Source organism: Rattus norvegicus, chromosome 3, assembly GCF_036323735.1.
Source record: "Rattus norvegicus strain BN/NHsdMcwi chromosome 3, GRCr8, whole genome shotgun sequence".
In the NCBI taxonomy this organism is placed as follows: domain Eukaryota; kingdom Metazoa; phylum Chordata; class Mammalia; order Rodentia; family Muridae; genus Rattus; species Rattus norvegicus.
Genome location: NC_086021.1, coordinates 39,064,876 through 39,081,044, shown reverse-complemented (window position 1 = coordinate 39,081,044; position 16,169 = coordinate 39,064,876).

Sequence of the window (16,169 nt, the reverse complement as noted above, 5' to 3'; positions counted from 1 at the left end):
CTTCAACTCTGCCAAAGGCTTTATTGGGAACACAACAGGGCGGCCTCCCCAGGGTTTCTCGGTGGATTTCCGCTGGGTGTCTGGAGACTCCAATTTGATGGTGTTTTGTTGTTGATCCATCCACCCTTGATAATTTATTGTCTTACTCTGTGCCTTTTTATATACTTAAGAAACTAATTGGGCTGGAGAGATGGTTCAGTGGTTAAGAGCACTGACTATTCTTCCAGAGGTCCTGAGTTCAATTCCCAGCAACCACATTATGGCTCACAACCATCTGTAATGGGATCCGATGCCCTCTTCTGGTGCGTCTGAAGACAGCTACAGTGTACTTATATATAATAAATAAACAAATCTTTAAAAAAAGAAAAAGAAAGAAAAGAAAATGGCAACAGGGCTAAATGTGTTCCAGAGGTGACAGGGGAATTCAAAGAAGGATCTCTAGGAAGGAAAAGATTGTAAGTTTAAAAACAAAAGAGAACTGTACATAAAGAACGGACTCTAGTTGATAAAATCGTTTCTGAAACAGAAGCCAAAAGACAGAGCTTCCAATGGAACAATTTGAATAACAAGAAAATGCAAGTGTATTCTAACTCCAGCTGTAACATAACTATCCATGTGGATTCTGGGAAAGTAAGTAACTGCAAAAGTAACTCCAAACAAATCATGTAGACACTCAGTTTAAAAGGAGGCAGAGAAGAAAGCTTTCCACTCATTAACTGCATTTGCACAAAGAGATGTCCTTCCAAAGCTAACAGTACAGAGAAGTTGGAAGAAAAAGTAACTTTACAATGGAGCAAATAAAACTATGGCAGTTAAAACTGACATCAGCAGCCATAAGTTGTGCTAATGTCATGTGTCCTTTATAACGTGGACTCGCTCGCTGTTACAAGCTCAAATACGTCCCTCCAAAAGATGCGTTGCAATTCTGGATTGTGGCCATCTGGATGAAACTGAAAAGAAGGACCAGAGTTTAACCTCAAAACAGGGAAAACAGCGGCATGAAAACAGAGAGAGAAATTAAAGCATGTTTTATCTATTCATTTATCGTGTATGTATGTGTATGGTGTGTGTATGTGTGTGTGTGTGCGAGTGCGCGCATGCGCGAGGGCGGTGTGTTGACGTGTGGGTAGGTGTGAGTTCGGACGCTCAGGCTGATTCTGTCCCCCACCTATTTTGAATGAAGCAGAGTGAACAGACTTAGCCGTTGTCTCGGCAGGGGAGTGCTGGCGCCTTTGCTGCACCGTCTGCAATCTCGCCCTCTCATCCCCTACAGAATTTATTGATAGTTTACCTTCTTTCCCTTTTTTTTTTTTTTTTAGCAAACCAATAAGTTTATTTATTGAGTGGTTGTAGGAATATGGATGAAGTGAAAGGAGCATGGGTGACTGAAATGCATCTGCATGACTGGAGAAATCACACTTCAACGTGAGGAGATGACCTGACAGAAACAGAGTCAGTGAGGTGCCCCATCCAGTCAACCTCACACCTCCTGTATACTCTAGTACCACCTATGACACATGAGAGTCCCGTGACCCCCACCCCCCACTCCCTGTGCATCTAGGGTGTTCACAGGCCTGTTACTGTCATCATCCACCCAGCTAGCCCTGTCCTAGCTTATCTAATTGCCACCACTACAGAGGTCAGCAATCTGACTGCAGAGATGGCTCAGCAATCAGGAGCACTTAACCCATCTTGCAAAAGACCCAGGTTCAACTCGATCACACAGCAGCAGCTCACGGTGCCCTGAAACTCCAGTTCTAGGGAGTCCAGTGCCCTCTTTTAGCTTCTGCAGGTTCTTTCGCATGCTCGGGCACGCACACACAAATCTAAAGTAAACTAATTTTAAGTGAGATAATGATAAGGGATAAGATAAAACGAGAACGAACACATCGGGATTTGACAAAGCAAACAGAATGAAACGCATCCAAGAGAAGGTACAAGAAACACATCTGCTCATGCTGGGATTCCTGGCATGCATCACCGCCACCCGGCTCTGTACCCAATTTCTAAGTTGTGTTATTTCCTTTGTTTTCTTCATCTTCAGCATTCTGACTGGGACAGTGTGAATCCTCAAAGTAGTTTTAACTTGCACTCCCCTAATTGCTAGACATGTGGAAAAGATGTCCCTTAGCCATTTTTTTCATTTCTCCCTTTGAGAGTTCACTCTTCACTTACATAGCCCCTCCATCAACTTGGGCTACTTGTTTTCTAGACTCTTCGTTTGAGTTCTTTGTGCATTCTGGACAGTCTATCAGAGGTATAGCTGCTAAAATCTCTCCCCAACTCTTGGCTTCCTGTTCATTCGATCGTTTCTTCCTGCGCAGAAGCTCTTTATTGTAGTGAGGTTGTCACTTTCGGTCTTAATTCCTAAGCAAGCGGAGTCCTCCTATTCAGAAAGTCCTTTCCTGTGCCTGTAACATGTAGGGTATGGCCTGTGTTTTCTTCTATCCATTTTTGACGTTTTGGGTTTCACCTTGAGGTCTTTGATTTACTTGGGGTTGGTTTTTGTGTAGGACGAGAGGCATGGATCTAATTTCATTGTTTTACATATGTGCATCTGTTCTCCCAGCACCCTTTGTTGGAGATGCTATCTTCCCTTCGGTGTGTATTTTTTGGGCAATTTGTCCAGTATGAGGTGGCTGTAAACATGAGCACTCATGCTGGGTCTTTAACGTTGTTCCACTGACCCATGTGTCCATTCTGCCAGTACCATGCTGGTTTTATTACTGTAGATCTGTAACGTAGCTCTGAATCTAGAATGGTAATCTGTCCAGTATTTTTCCTTTCGCTCAGGATTATTTGGTATCTTTTGTGCTTCAGTATGACATTGCTTTTGTAATTAAAAAACAAAAACCCTTTCTGTCCTGATTATTACCTAAGAGATAAGGTAATAAGAATTATCATGCTCTCAGAAGACTTTTAGTTAGCACTGATTGAGCACTCCGATTCTTCTATCAAGTTCTGACTCTTGATCCATTCTACTGGTTGGACTTTCTAATTTCTTGTCTGAGTTTTCTAATTGGGTTATTGAGGTTTTTTTTTTTTAAGAATTATTTTTTTATGCATATGAGTTCACTGTCACTGTCTTCAGACACCAGAAGAGGGCATCAGATCTCATTACAGATGGTTGTGAGCCACCATGTGGTTGCTGGGATTTGAACTCAGGACCTCTGGAAGAGCAGTCAGGGCTTTTAACCGCTGAGTGGTCTCTCCAGCTGCACTGACTGTTGAGTTTTTAGATTCCATTTTTACTTCAGCTTGAATTTTCTTCAGTAATTTTGACGACTGAATTCCAATCCTAAATTGTCTTTATTATTCTGGTCAGTCGGGAATCTGTGTTTTCTTGAACTTCGTTCAGGAGTTTACTCCAACCCCGTTTGTCATTTCTTCCTTAAATTCCCTGGTCACACTTATAATTCTAATGCTGTTTCACCTGGGTAATTGCATCGGAGAACCTTCATACATATTAGAGGGTGTAGGGAGGCTGTCATGTCTTGGTCTTTCATGTTATTTGTGGTCTTTCGACAGGAGCTGGTCACGTGTCTTCTCTCGTTTAGCCGCATGTCTGATAGAGGATTTTAGCCTCTATTGAGTTCTGTCTTTGCTTGGCTCTGTTTTTGCTGTCACCCAAGCTTGTTAGATTATAGATTGGTTATGAGGAGATGGTGAATCACACTCAGTGCTGATTTTTGTTTGGAAGGACGGAGTGATTCCAATTCAGTGGTCACCGAGAGCTGACGACTGAGACTCATAGCTAAGTTTGCCTGAGTTTGCACAGGCTGTAAAACCTGAACTAAACCTGGGAGTGTGGGGACTGGGAGGCCCAGGATTGAGGGTGGCCCAGGAGCGAGGGGGCCCAGGAGCGAGGGGGCCCAGGAGCCAGGGAGGGAGGGGGGCTGCTGCCCAGCCTGAGCTAGGCGTCCTGGGGACACTGAGACAACACTGGAAGGCTAAGGTGTGGGGAACTCACCAGGTTGGGCTGCTGCTGCCCTTAGCTGCAAGACCAAGCAAACCCTGGAACATAGGAACAACAGGGCCTTCAGGGGGCACTCTGAGAAGGGCTTTCTGCCTTCTTTTAATCCTAACTGGGCCAAGAAGTACATGAACATGAACGCTAGATGGCACTCCATAGAAAGTAACCGACTATGTAAAAATGAAGCTGCTTCTAGGGGAGCCTATGGCTGTTGCCTTGGCAGTAACTGGAATTCTATAATGTCTCCTGTGTGGTGATTCTTCGCTCCTACATATCTCCCCTCCTCTTCTGTGTTCCAGTAAAACTGATCAAATTCTTCCTCCTCTATCCTTCACATTTGCCTTCCTTGCAATTCTTCCAACTTGTTATCAACTGAAGTCAGCAGTGCGCCTGCGCTATCTGACTAGCAGAAACCGTGTCTAGGCTACCCTCATATTCTGCTAAGGGAGTCAGTTGATCAGAGCAGCTCTCTTCTGTCTCACTTTAGAGTATGAATGCTAGACGTGACATGCTGTGGGATGGATCTGAATGGAGGTGCCATGCAACATTAAGAAATAACATTTCAGGGCTGGGGATTTAGCTCAGTGGTAGAGCGCTTGTCTAGCAAGCGCAAGGCCCTGGGTTTGGTCCCCAGCTCCAAAAAAAAGAAAAAAGAAGAAAAAAAAAGAAATAACATTTCCTCATCCCTCTGAATATCCTTTTATTGGGTCCTAGTCATTAGAAAACTTCAGGGCATAGGAATGAGCCCCTGTCACCCTGGAACACATTCAGCCCCATTTCCATTTTCTTTTCTTTCTTTTTCTTTTTTAAGATTTATTTATTTATTATATATAAGAACACCAGAAGAGGGCATCAGATCCCATTACAGATGGTTGTGAGTCACCACGTGGTTGCTGGGAATTGAACTCAGGATCTCTGGAAGAGCAGTCAGTGTTCTTAACCCCTGAGCCATCTCTCCAGCCCAGCCATTTTCATAGTACTAAATGCAACCCCAGGCCCACGCGAGGTCTTTCCTCTCCTGTCTTCTTCCGATTCCTTCTTCAGTATTTTAAAGTCTTTATTGTAGAGGTCTTTCCCTCCCTGTTAAATTTACACATAGCTTTCTTTCCCTGATTATTTTACGTTCTCTTTCTCCTGAGCTAGCATCCAGCAAACGATGGAGTCCAGTCCGCCATTACTGAGGGGCTAAATCCCGTTATGTAACCCCTACCCCCACCCCAACTCCATCGTCCGTCCGTGGAGTCACTCAGAGCTATCCCCTGGTTTTTCTTCTCTCTCTCTCAAGCTGCAACCTTTTTTTTTCCCCTTTCAACTAAACAGGATCTCTCTTCCCACAAAGTACAATTCAGTGAGATTCTGGAAGGGGGAGGGGAGAGAAAATATGAATGACGAAAGTTACCTTCTCTTCAACCACTTAACAGAGGACTTATGGTAGGGAAGCACCACATATTGACTGATATTTCCATCACACACACACACACACACACACACACACACACACACACACACACACACTTTGAAGAAGAACCTCAACCTTACAACACATTGTTTCTTTGCCAGTGCTGAGTTTTCGGTAGTCTGTGTAGTTGTACAGTTGTGTTGGTTTCAAACGATAGGTGCACCCCGTGTTCCCATAGCCCATGAATCTTAGTTACACCCTTTCGTTGTGTTCCACAGTCATGGACTGTATTAAATAGAATGTCCTAATGGACAGGGATTGTGTGGCTGTACTTGCAGAAACAGTTTACCTGGAAAAGTGAATCCATTCACACACAACTGTTGGTCTATTGTAATTAAAGAAAAAATTATTCCATAGTGGGGAGGATACTCAGTCTACCCACAGATGATTGGCTAGTTGCCTTGATAAATGGTACTACATATCGGGAACTCAAAGTCCCGATTCTGCTCAAGGCAATTCAGCCAACAGACAGATTAGCTCAACACGGGGAACCCATGTTTAATTTGTGTCTCTATCCCTGACATCGAGGACGCTTTGTGCACAGGCCAATTAAAAGTAGGGTGAAGAAAGATGAATGCTGACGGCCACAGGACAGGTCATCACTTCCGTCTCCCTCACAAGGCCTCCGCCACAGAATCTATTCGTGGCCGTCCATGCTAATTCCTTTCCCTTGTGCTCATTTCTGAAAGATCCATTCATGTATCTCATTGTCAAACTTCCTTGTTATCAGTCTCTCGGAGATGTTCTTTCCGGGTTTCTGACCAATGATTAAAGATCTGCTTTCTATAGGAAGCGCAGACCGGTGGCCACCTCTTCTGGGCCATAGCGAACAGTGAGATACACTGCTCAAAGTCCTAATGTCTGGAAGGATGTCTCGTGACTATTCCCCTTCATTGGCACCCGTGCATGAATATACTTGTACATCATAAGATAGAGATCTTTCTTTGAATGAAGTCCAAGTTTCTATTATTCTTGTTTGATGTGTTATATGGGACGCCCCATGACGTTGCTGTCAAGTGGAAGGGTGAGGAGGGGACCACAGGCAGCGATCGTAGATGCAGTGGGTGCCAGAACCACATGTGCGTTCATGTAAGAACTTGTGTCTTCTGCACTCACTCGAGTCTGGCTTACGCATAACTTCCGTTTGATGGCAGACAGCTGTACCTGTCCAGCCTTGGCAATTGAATGTCCAGCCCGAACAGCTACTGCTCAAAATGGGGAGTGAAGGCATTTGTTTAGGATTCCATCTAAATCATTCTGTTTCTTCCGGGGTACAATGGAGTCAGCTATGGACGTCTCAAACAAGAATAAAGGGTTCTGTCAGAAGAAGTAGGCATAGTTGTGATCCCAGACTTTAGATGTTTGTTTGGTAATTTTCCTGTTGAGTCTTGCTCAAAGAAGTCATGCAACCTTTTTAACCACTGACCCTCTGGGCACTGCTGGATAGGCAGTGACTTGCAACACCCATGCAGAGTCTTCTCTTGTCCTGGGCACGTCCCAGAAGCAGTGGTCATATGTTTCTTGTTCTCAGGAAGTCAGATTCGTGCTTTTAAACAGGGTTTCTATTGTCTTGAGACAACAGGAGTCTGAATTGACATTCTGGGGCTCCTTAACCTGGAAAATATTCCACACGTCCTTTTGATAACGTGTCAGGACACGACTGGCCGTTACCTGTTCGGATGCGATTGTATGCAAAACAGCACAGTTTGCTAGGCAGGAACATTTGGACCTGTATTAAGGTAAGAAAATGTGTCCTGTCCACACACACAAAGGGACAGGGTTAAATGACTTCTTCACTACTTCTTGTCTACATTATTCTAACAAAAACTCTTTTCCCAATTCCAACAGTTCTGATGAGAACTTACACAATAGAAGTCCGTTTAGAAAACAGAACTATAGAAGCAAAGGCCTATATGTGGTTCTGGCAGGATCCATTAGTTCGCTGTAAGCAGGAAGTGTGGTGGAGAGATGAGAGAGAAACTGGAAGGGCTGGGTGGGGCTGTACTGTGGGATTTATGTAGGAAGAACACGGACAGCATTCTGTGGGCTGAGGGAATGGATGAATCTCTACAGGCTGTGGCCTGGACTGCAACCCTCATCACAGGCCTTACAGATTACAGCACAAAATGGCACAAAACAAAAAGCTATTGACATTTGTGGATTATACCCGTGGCAGAATTATGACAAGACTAGCCACAGAATAACAGCAATTAGTGCAGTCAAAAATGTTTCTTGGAATTTTTATCTCCCTGATAAAGATGGCAGATTAAATATAACACCACGATTTCACTACCTCTGAAACCCCATTAAAGCATGGCAAATGGGTTTATTTTATTTATTCATTTTTTTTCTTTTTTTTTTTTTGGAGCTGGGGACCGAACCCAGGGCCTTGCACTTGCTAGGCAAGCGCTCTACCACTGAGCTAAATCCCTAACCCCTATTTATTCATTTTTATTACTTACCTTTTTACTTTGGTTTTTCAAGATAGGGTTTCTTTGTGTAGCCCTGGCTGTCCTGGATCTTGATACATAGACCAGGCTGGCCTCAAATTCACAGAGACCCACCTGCCTCTGCCTCTGGAGTGCTGCGATTAAAAGCACATGCCACCACCGCCCGGCTGTAAATGGATGTTTTAAATCCCACAACCCTACCAGTACATAGAGAGGAAATAGTAACATTTCAGAAGCCATCCTCAAGGGAAATAACTCAAAATACTGTGGGAAAAGTCAAGATCTGAAATGTCATACACCACACAATCTTACAAAGAGATCCTCCAAGCTGACCTGTACTCCTCCAAGTGTCTAAGGTCAAGAAAAGGAAAGACCCAACACATCATAGATAGAGACAAAGGAGTCAATTCACCCAGACGCAGTGTCTCTAAAACACATAGAAAACATCAGTGGGAAACTGGTGACATCCAAACGAACTCTGGTTTGGTTATTGGCTGCACTTATGATCGTTGCTTAGTTTCAATAAGCACGCCACGGTTATGCACAGTGTTAAGCCGAGAGACAGCTCAGCAGAAAGCATATGGGGACTTTCTGTCCCATCTGTTAAGACTCTTTAGTAAACTTAAAAATGATTTCAATATAAAGCTTTAAAACTACAGCCAATACTGAAAGGAGAGAGAGAGTTCGTGTTCCCTCTCACCCAGAGCAGTGGGCAGGCATTCCTGGCATTGACGGTTTCCTGAGTACAGACCGACGGGAACAGGTGCGCATGGCTGTGGTCCTGAGAAAGAGGAAATGTGCTGAGTATGTGTGCACCCTTGGTGGTGCCGACCTTGGTGACGCCGACCTTGGTGGTGCCGACCTTAGGGTAGATGGCAGGGCCGCGCACACGGTAAGACTGCATATCCAACGGGGACAAAAACAACTTAGGAAATAACACATGAGTGTCTCCAGCAGTCAGGGCTAATGAAAATTGAGTTTTGCTTGCTCTGAACTTCAAATTCCACTTGTTTACTGATAATCCTTGAGGCAGCCACTGACTCTTTCTTTTATATGAGCCTATTTCTGCCATTTTGCCACAATTAGTTTTCTAAAAGGTCTTATGTCAGTTCTTTGAGATTTTCTTTCTTTTTTTTTTTAAGTTTTTTTTTTAAGATTTATTTATTTATAAGTACACTGTAGCTGTCTTCAGACACACCAGGAGAGGGCATCAGATCTCATTACAGATGGTTGTGAGCCACCATGTGGTTGCTGGGATTTGAACTCAGGACCTCTGGAAGAGCAGTCAGTGCTCCTAACCTCTGAGCCATCTCTCCAGCCCTTCTTTGAGATTTTCTATGATTTTGTTTTCTTCCTTCTCACAGCTCATGCCTTCTGTTTCCTTTTTGCATTGTTATTATTATTAATTATTATTATTATTATCATTATTAATTTGGTCATGGTGACTTGACAGGAACCCCTTAAGGGATGGGAGATTTATATTGGTTTGCAGGAGACATAGCACTCACAACAGGGAAAACATGGCGCCTGCACCTGGGTAGTCTGTGGAGGCAGGACAGGTCAGCAGGTAGGGAACAGGAAGTCCAAGGAGAAATGGGGCTGTCCAGTCCTCGATTCATGGAGTGCAATCTTCTCTCAAGGGCACGGGCTTCCCTGAACTTGCCTTGTCCATATCTTTATTTTGGCTTTTTCTTATTTTCGAGACAGGGCTTTGTGTACCTGAGAGCGGTGGGGGACACTGTGTGCCTAAGGATGGCTTTGAACTCCTCACCCCCTTCCCTCTGCTCCCAAGCACTGGGACTGAGGCACGCACCACCATGCCTGGCTCTTGTGTACACTTCAGATAGGCCATTCTCCTTCCGCACAAACAGTTTCCTGCTCTGTCCTTTCTCTTTTCTCCTTACCCCAGTGCTGAGTAGAGGCAGTGGGAAGAATCACACTGCCATCTTGAAATTTTCTCCACCAAACGAATTGCTTTATTTGTCTGTTATCTGAAAACGCAGGGTAGCAGATTTTTTAGGTCAAGAGCAGAACAGAACAAAATCACGTTCTGCCAGAACATGCCTTAAATGGCCTCTGATCTAATTCCTGAGTGCGCCCTTGTTCTGGTCTATAATCTCAGGAGCTCGGCCTTTGCTGTATTTACTACAATCCGCATTGCAGACTCCCATGCTCCCTCCCAAACGACCCATTAAGCTCTGCACACAGCATCCTGCATCCCTCCTGCAAACCAATTCCAAAGGCCTGCGGACCATATGGTCAGGTCAGACATAGCAATGGCCCAGCTCTCTGTACCAGGGCTTTGCGTTTAGTTGTTTTTCTTGTCACCATAAAATAGTAAAATAACTACCCCCCCCACATATACACTCACAACACACAAATACACACACACACATACAACACACAAATACACACACACACATACAACACACAAATACACACACAGGCACAACACACAAATACACACTCACACACATACACACACAACACACAAATACACACATACACACACAACACACAAATACACACATACACACACACAACACACACATACACACATACACTCACAACACACAAATACACACACATACAACACACAAATGCACACACACAGAGGCACAACACACAAATACATACACACATACACACAGCACACAAATACACACACATACAGGCACAACACACAAATACACAATACACACACACAAAACACACAAATACATACACTCACACACATACACACACAACACGCAAATACACACACACACATGCACACATGCATGCACATGTTTTACAGTGACACAGTTGTCACAACAGAGAAGGCACTTGTGATCTTGTAGGTTGTCATGAGTTAAATACAAAGGCCCCAAATACAGATGCTAAAGCCTGGGATGTTGGTACCTCAACACAGGCCTGGATTTGAAAACAAGATCTGTGAGGTAATTAAGTTGAACTTAGGTCCTCAGAGTACCCCCTGATCCAACATGATTGTGTTCTAAGAAAAGGGAAATCTGGACACAAGCAAACAGGAAATACAATGTGAAGATGCAGAGAAGTGAGAGTTATTTACAAGTCAGAGAGAGACAGACTTGGGACAGAACATTCTCTAAGAGTCCTTAGAGAAAAAAATTAAACCCGCAAACACAATTATCTTTGGCTTCCAGCTGCTACAGTAGCGAATCTCAACCTTTTGGGGGGTCAAATGACCCTTTCACAGGGGTCACCTATTAGATATTTACTTTACAATTCGTAACAGTAGCAAAATCACAGTTCTGAAGCAGCAACAAAAATAACTTATGGTTGGGGGAGGGTCACCACAGCATGAGGAACTGTATTAAAGGGTCGCAACAGCAGGAAGGTTGAGAATCACTGCTCCACAACAAGAAAAGTTTCTGTTTAAGCCACCTAATCTGTGGGACTTTGCTACGGACTCTAACATGTACAGAGAGAACATCAGATCAATAAGGTCAGGAATGGTTGTCATTTTGCTTGTTGATACACTACAAACACCTACTATGCTACTCAGCACACAGTAGGTCTTCAACAAATGTTGGCTGAGTGAACTCATAGAGTCGATTAATAAGGGTCTCCCTTAGATAAATCTACTAAATACCAGCAATGCTATCTACAGTAATGCCTCCCCTACCCCTACAAGTCCCCAAAAAGCTGGACTCCCGATGTCTTACCACATAGTTATATAATGAATCTGCTGCCACACCCCAAAGGAACAAAGTCCTCTGGTGATGACTCACATCCGGGAGCAATTTCCCTAAAGAAGAGAAAAGATAGGGGTGGGGGGGGGAATCTTACTGTGATGTTGTAAATTAGAATTAAACCACCCGAGAAACATCAGACTTGCCATCCTGGATGGACTGGCACAAACTCAGCTTGTTACTCCACGGGTTTCTGCATGGTATTTGATTAGCTGACTTCATTGAAGGCGGCAAGAACAGTCTGGATCAGCAGTTTAAAGCACGAGATTAATTAAGACTTTTCCTGTCCTTGAGGAAGCATTTCTTAGGAGCAGAGGGAAAGGCTAATTAAGTTTCCTTAGGACTCATTCGATTATGGACCCACCGCGCGTCTTTCCACTCCATCCCCATCTCCTGATGGTCACCAGCCAGTTACGCCAATCAGTATTTCATGTGGCAGCCTGAATATATTCATCAAACAACAGGAGCAGGAAAGAAAGCGCGATAAGGAGTATTCTGACTTTTAGCTACAAACACCCGTTTAAAGATGGCCCATAGAGGGCCTGGAACCCATGCTGGGCAACTCACAACTGCCTGTTTCTCCAGTGCCGGGGTTCTGATACTCTTCTGACCTCCTTGAGCACTGCATGCACATGCCCAGCCCCACATACATGTATGTATTTAAAAAAGAAAAAGAAAGGAAGGAAGGAAGGAAGGAAGGAAGGAAGGAAGGAAGGAAGGAAGGAAGGAAAGAAGGAAGAAAAAGGAGGATATGACTGCTCCAAGGAACAGTGGAGAAGCTGATTTATTGGCAATATGAGGGAGAGCATAGCCAGAGGCAGAGACTTCTGGGAGAGTCCAGAGTGAACGAGACCCTGAGCCAGACCACCTGAGGAGAGGGGGAAGGAAAGAGGGGAGAATCAGGAGGGTAAAGGGGAGAGCAGAGAAGGCAGGGTAATCGAAATGCCTGGATTATATAGGGAACGCAGCTGTGGGGAGGGTAGCCCGGCTCCTGGATGGGAGAAGTTTAGAGGAGTGGGATATGCTAGCCATACCCGGTAACAAGTAGGGACTGAGGGATGCTGGGAGAACCTGATGGCCACGTCTGCTTTGGTATGTTAAATAAGCATCTCGGTTGGCCATTTGTCCCTGGTTTGAGACCTAACATTTATACACATGATTACAAATAAAATCCTTTTAAAATGTTTATCAAAGGACTGGGTGTGGTTTCTCTGTACTCACACGGTTTATAACCATCTATAACTCCAGTTCCAGGGCATCCCACACCTCCTCCTGAACCCAGGCGCACAAGTGGTACACAGACATACATGCGAAGCAAAACACTCACATAAGCCTTTAAAAATCTTATGGTAGTTTGATTAGAGGTGGTAAAATTGCAGGCAATTTTCCTTTCTACTGATCCACAACTCCACCTTAGCTTCCACTTCGGAAGCCTAAAGTTCTTTTAGAAGACACAGTTTAAAAGCGATCTGTCTGCATGAGTGGAGGAGCACGTGCATGTGCGAGCGTGAACCGTTGTGTGCATGGAGGTCAGATTTCTCAGAGCCAAATGCCAGGCTTGTTGAATGGGTATTAATGACACCAGCTAGCCCATGGATTCTTTGTCTCTGTTAGTTCAGGATTTAAAAGACAGGGAACAAAAACTTATTGGCAAGTTTAACAGACCTCTCAGACTTGCGGGGCCCCCAGAGCTGAAAAACACTGATGCTCAGGTGTTTTTCTATAGGTTCTAGTATTGTCTTTTTGATGATACTCCTATTCTACTGAACTTAGGGTGCCTCTGTGCCTCTTTTGGGGTAGCCGTTTGGTCCCCTGCTTCTGTCTATCTCCCTTCCAACTTCCTTTCCCTCTGCTTCATGGGTCCACAGTCCCACCAGGATCCAAACTCCTCATGAGGGGTTGGGGATTTAGCTCAGTGGTAGAGCGCTGGCCTAGCAAGCGCAAGGCCCTGAGTTCGGTCCCCAGCTCCGAAAAAAAGAAAAGGAGAAAAACAAAACAAACAAACAAAAAAAAAACTCCTCATGATTGGGGAGCAAGCCATCTCTCCAGTCCTCTTACAGAAAATTCTAACTTCTAACTATTCTTGATATTTTAAAGCGAGGTGTGTGTGTGTGTGTGTGTGTGTGTGTGTGTGTGTGTGTGTGTGTGTATGTGTTACCTGCATGTACTTAAGTGTGTGCCTGGTCTTCACAGGGGCCTGGAGAAAGCAATTGGATCTGTGGAGTTGATGTTACTGGTGGTTGTGGGTGCTGGGAACTGAACTCAGGTCCTCTGAAAGAACAGGAAGTACTCTTAACTACTGAGTCTCCTAAACCTTTTTTAAAAAGGAATATTTAAACCATGCATTTACAGAGAATATGCATGAAAGCCAAAATATAACAGTATCATGGGCAAGTGAGAGTCACAATATTTAACTCAGAATTGGAAACTCTTTTCTATTCCTGAAAGCTTGTTCTTCATCTGGGGCCCAGACTTCATGCTGGAACTGATGCAATCTGATTTGGGTGCCAGCAAATGTTTTCCAAACCCTCTGTCCCCAAGGGCAGTGCCTCAGAAATGACGCTGGTTGAGACTGTCTTGAGAGTTCAGGTCCTCGGCAGGAGCAACACAGACAAAAACACTTGGAAACAGCATTTTCCTATCTAGTAAAAGAACAGTGACACTGAAATACTTTATCACAATACACAAGAAGGCTTAATTTCCTATTTGCTCTGCTTCCCTGAGAACCACAGCATATACAGGAAGTTCACGCCCCTGGGGTGTATTTATGGCAGAATGGGGAAAAACGAAGCTGTGAACTTTGTCAAGGAAGATTCCAAGAGGACAGAATATCAAACTATGACAGCCCCGCTTTCTCTGCTGAGTAGGTTATCTATAAAAGGCTAATCATGTGATTACATGAGCTGTGACGTCACCCCCAGGCCTGTAAACAGTTCTTTGAAAGCATTAGACCTATTTTATAGGAAGTAAATCACAAGGTTTAAAAGTCTAGAACCTTCACCCTCAAGCAAAGGTCACCCTGATCTTTCTGACTGTTACATGTTCCTGTTTTCTTCTGGACAATATCAATGTTCCAGAAGTACAAAGTCAAGGAATACTTACCATTTCTTTCTTTTTTTTTTTTTTTTTTTACTTACCATTTCTTGAGAGGGAACCAACACGGGGTTGGGGATTTAGCTCAGCGGTAGAGCGCTTGCCTAGCGAGCACAAGGCCCTGGGTTCGGTCCCCAGCTCCGGAAAAAAAAGAAAAAAAAAAGTGAGGGAACCAACACAAGGCATCTGGAATTACACAGCCAATACACTGTGTGTGTGTGTGTGTGTGTGTGTGTGTGTGTGTCTGCGTGTGTCTGTGTGTGTATGAGTGTCTCTGCGTGTGTCTGTGTGTGTATGAGTGTCTCTGCGTGTGTGTGTATGTGTGTCTCTGTGTGTGTATGTGTGTGTGTGTGTGAGAGAGAGAGAATGTTCTCAAGAGGAAGCTTTCAGCAGTGTTTATAAGAATATATATATATATATATGATAAAATGGCATATTTGGGTATTTATTCCGTCAGGGTTAATTTCCTGTCTTGAGACTGAACATAAAACAGATTTAACTATAGGAGTAATGTGTCCTTGTGACCGCTGTAATGTCTTTCCAGCTTTCTGTGATACTGTTTATTCAAAATAAAATGCTTTTAAAGGTTTACTTTGTGTACCTTAATATTTCCCCGAACAGTTTGCATTAGGACTGACCAGAGAGAAAAAAAAAGAGCGGTGGTTTTTCAAACATGAGGTTTTCAGTCACAGACTGTAATGGAGACAACTTGAGACTGGGAGCGTTCTGGCAAAGGCTTCTTCTACAAACCTGGACACTGTAAAATGTAATATTAGAATCCAGGCCTGACCTTTCCTCTCTCATGAACAAGTCTGCCCTCATTCCAATGTTGGCTCCTTGTCATCTTTGAGGGGACATCTTTCACGGGCCACATCCTTATTTATAGAAAGAAGCCTTCCGGCTTCTATTAATCAAAGTGGACTCTGTGCTGTTGCTTTCGAAACACTCTTGGCTTGTTTGTGGTATAGTATAAACCTCCTTGGCACTGTGTTTACCCCTACCCACTCCATCAACTGGAAAGACCTCGCCTCTTAGAAGCCAGGCGCTTCTAAGTTAATTTTGTCTGAAAAAAGTAATGCATAGTCCTCTTTGGGGCAAGGGCGTTGGCATGGACTCCTTCCTCTCACACTGCCTACCCGATGCTCCAGGCTATTCTCAGCATCCTCAGTGTGCCCCTCAATCTGCAGGACCCCGCTACAGGAGGACGTTCCTTCTCACTAGCCAATGCTTAGCCCCGCCCTGTTCTCGCACCTTCTCCTCCGGTCAATCCACCGGAAACAGGGCGAGACTTTGGCAAGGTCTTAAGCATTCCAGCCTTACTGCCTTTCCCTCCTAGACACTGCCTCGCCAACAACCCCTTCAGGCCACGCCCCTCAGGCCACGCCCTTCTGCCCGCGCTGAGGAAGGGTGGGGAGGGGCGTGTCTTCTCCTCCATTCCGGGGCACCTATTGGACAGGCCGTCAGCTGGGGGCGGGACTGGA